This window comes from Tasmannia lanceolata, unplaced genomic scaffold (genome assembly GCF_043159265.1).
Source record: "Tasmannia lanceolata isolate RefF3 unplaced genomic scaffold, GAP_Taslan_0.1 ptg000011l, whole genome shotgun sequence".
Lineage (NCBI taxonomy): Eukaryota > Viridiplantae > Streptophyta > Magnoliopsida > Canellales > Winteraceae > Tasmannia > Tasmannia lanceolata.
In genome coordinates this window covers 6,773,168-6,776,923 of record NW_027518688.1, presented here as the reverse complement: position 1 = coordinate 6,776,923, position 3,756 = coordinate 6,773,168, and the positions used below count along the sequence as shown (strand labels likewise).

At 42.3% G+C, this 3,756-nt stretch overlaps 1 pseudogene; it reads left to right on the top strand.

Annotated features, from left to right (window-relative positions):
* The first annotated feature begins 1,237 nt into the window (after positions 1 to 1,237).
* Positions 1,238 to 2,791, top strand: LOC143886126 (polyphenol oxidase, chloroplastic-like; annotated as a pseudogene).
* The last annotated feature ends 965 nt before the right edge of the window (positions 2,792 to 3,756 follow it).

The following is a 3,756-nucleotide window of genomic DNA, read 5'->3' as shown; positions in this document are numbered from 1 at the left end:
GCCACAAAAAATTACAATCTGTCATAAATGGAGATTGACCAATGGGAGAGCCCTTTTACCCTTTTTTTTGCAATGCCTCGTGTGAGTTTAGCATTCCTCTTATTTTATTATTATTATTACTTAAAGAAGAAGCAGATCACCAAATTTATAATAAAAGTTTAAGTGCATTAAAGTGCAACCGACTGCCAGAGTGGACTATTATTAAATAGACATACGAATCAATTAAGCTACGTGAGAATAGCTAGCTCAGTCACACAAGAGCCCAAAAAAACAAGTTCTATTGCCGAACATGACAGAGGTATTTTCCTTCAACAGGCTGAAATCATTCTTCCAATCATGGTTTTAAATTTCGACCGAAATTTTGGCTTTCGGTGGAGACCGATATCGAAATTTCCTGAAATTCCGAATTTTTTTAAAAAAAAAATATGTTAAAAAATTTCAGAATTTCGGAAATTTCAAAATCAATTAAATATTCTTTTTAAATTATTACCAAATTTCAACTGAAATTTAGGTTTTTAGGAAGTCCGAAACCGGTACCAAAATCGAAATTTGAAACCATGCTTCCAAATTGACTTTTTTAGTTTCGGTTTTAGTCTATTCTAGCTTCGTTTTGCATTTTCCACGAAATCAGGCCAAGCGCATGATTATTTCATCATATTAAAATGACTCGTGTTTGGCAACCACGGAAATGAATACAGTTTGTTTCCGAGAATTTTAGAATATTGATAGAAAAATTAAAATGTATTATTATTATTATTTTATTACAGATATTAAAGTGCGATCCATTATTCAATGGCAGTCATATTCAATACCATTCAATAATTAAGACACATACATGCCATATTCATTGCCATTCTGAATTATATATGGCACGAAATTGGAGAAAATTGATAAAGTCGGATCCATTATATATTACAGCCATAAGCTGTATATGCCAGCACACACGACACCAAGGCCATAACCTGCCATATTCAATACCATTGGATAATCCAATTGCAACGCCCCCCCACCCCCCCACTCTAAAAAAAAAACCACCACCACCACCACAGGTATCCCCTCATCCTCTTCTTCAGCTTTCTCGTGAATTGTTTAGAGTGTCATGAAATAGTTAGAGATGGAGAAAGCAATTCTGATGCCAAGTCTGTGGGGGTGGTTGCATGCCTTGTGCTTTACAATATTATTTATATCTCTATGTACCCTACTCTTCTTCAATGCACCCCTTAGACGTTTCTCGTTCATGGATAAGCAGAATTTGCTGATAGGCTTAGGAAAGCTATACAGTGCTGCTGGGCTGATTTTGGAGCAGCCGAAGGTGAAAGGAGGTCCTATTGCACCTCCGGACCTATCCAACTGCAGGAATGCAGAAACAAGTACATCAAATTGCTGCCTTCTTTACTCTGCAAAAATTGTGGACTTCAAGCTCCCTAGTTCCAATTCGCCCATGCGCGTGCGGCGACCTGCTCACATGCTCGATGACGAATATATTGCCAAGTTAAAAAAGGGCATTGCCCTAATGAAGGCCCTACCCTTGGATGACCCACGGAACTTCGCCCAACAGGCCGGGATCCACTGCGCCTACTGCAGTGACGCGTATGACCAGGCTGGTTTTCCCAACTTGGATTTGCAGGTCCACTACTCATGGCTCTTCTTCCCTTTCCATCGCTATTACCTCTACTTCTTTGAGAGGATTCTTGGAAAGCTCCTTTACGATGACACCTTTGCTTTGCCCTTCTGGAACTGGGATTCTCCTGATGGCATGCAAATTCCAGCCATATACGCTGACCCCTTGTCGTCCCTCTGTGACACTCTTCGTGACGCCAGGCACAAGCCACCAGTGGTGATGAATCTAGACTACAACATAACTGATCCCACTGACACTGAAAAGCAGCGGATCACTAATAATCTCTCCATAGTCTATCGTGCAGTTGTCTCTAGTGGGACTACCCCAGAGCTCTTCTTGGGACAACCGTATAGGGCGGGGGATGCTCCCAACCCAGGTGCAGGAAACTTTGAAAATGTGCCACACAATACGGTGCACGCTTGGACAGGGGATCTGAACCAACCTCACTTCGAGGACATGGGAAACTTCTACTAAGCAGCCCGAGATCCCATTTTCTACGCTCACCATGCCAACATTGATCGAATTTGGACCATCTGGAAAGGTTTGGCAGGCAAGCGCAGGGACTACATTGACCCGGACTGGTTAGACGCTGCTTTTTTATTCTATGATGAAAACGCGCAGCTTGTGAGGGTCAAGGTTCAGGACTGCCTTGACCAGAGCAAGCTAAGATACAAGTACCAACAGGTGGATCTTCCTTGGCTCACGGCTCGACCCACTTCTCTTAGACGAAAGATTGCCCCCACGACGAAGAAGGCCATAACAACAGCAAACTTACCACAAAGCCTAGGGTCGACGGTGACAACTATGGTGAAGACGCCAAAGAAGTCCCGAAGTATAAAGGAGAAGGAAGACGAGGAAGAAGGGCTGGTGATAGACATTATGGAGGTTCGGAGGGACATAGCGGTGAAGTTCGACATTTTAATTAATGTGGGTGACGAGAGTAGAGTCCGTCCTGACTCGACTGAATTTGCGGGAAGCTTCGTGAACGTGCCACACAGGCACCACGACAATAAACAAACGACGATGAAGACGTCCTTTAGGTTGGGGATAACAGAGGTGATTGAAGACTTGGATGCCGAAGATGACGATGAGCTGGAGATCACTTTGGTCCTAAGAATAGGAAAAGATGCAGTAAAGATTGGAGACATGAGGATCGAATTTAGCTCTTAGATCCAATTAATTTAGGGAATAAAAAATTTGTATGTCCTTGTTGAAACTATGAGTGCGTTATTATAGATTTCTAATAACCTCGATGTTTTAGTATATGCTCTAAAAGCCATTACATTTGTTGTATTGAAACTAACTTATTAATAATAGATTTATTTCATAACATCTATTGGGTATTTACATTTGAATGTGTGTGATGTGCTTACTTTTGACACATTCGTCCCCAGGCAGCAAAGTAGGAATATCATGCACATGGATTCACATATCCTAATGGGAAGGGAGATATTATATTCCAGCTCTTTGCAGACCTTAAAGGTTCCCGGTTAAGCTTGAGACCAGACATCCCTTGATGTACTCAACCAGCATCAGACCTAACTCAACACACGAGATGGGGTTGCTTATCAAGGCCACTGGGGTAGTGAACCCTAAGCAGGCAAAATGGGTGCAGTGAACACACTGAACGGGATTATACTAGAGTAGCCTGGAGACAAGAAATATGGATAAGGTTATTCTACCCAGACGGGACCCTTTATATGTCCATAGATTTCTGGGGTCATATTGGTCTCTGGGCCCACCTTATTGCTTTAGTCTGTCTCAGAGTGGTTCTCAGGTTGGGATCACTTAACGGGTAGTGTTGGGTCATGGGGTAACCTATGGGATCAATAGGAATGCCCAACAAGGAATCATTTGCCTCCTTAGTGAGGAAAGTCACTTACAGTTTCAAGTCATGTGAGGGGCCTTCTAAAATACCTGGCCAAGTGGTTTTGATAAATGGATTATCAAAATGTTTTCTAAAATATTTTATGTTTTGAAAAAGGAATTTGCAAATGCATTTGCGGGCCCAGGCATGTGAATTGAAAGGTATATAAGGGCAGGTCAAGGGGTAGTAAATGCACACCCCTCGTGGGGCCCAGCCTAGTAAGTGAGGATTTGGAGGAAGGACGTATGCATAAGATGTGACTAGGGGT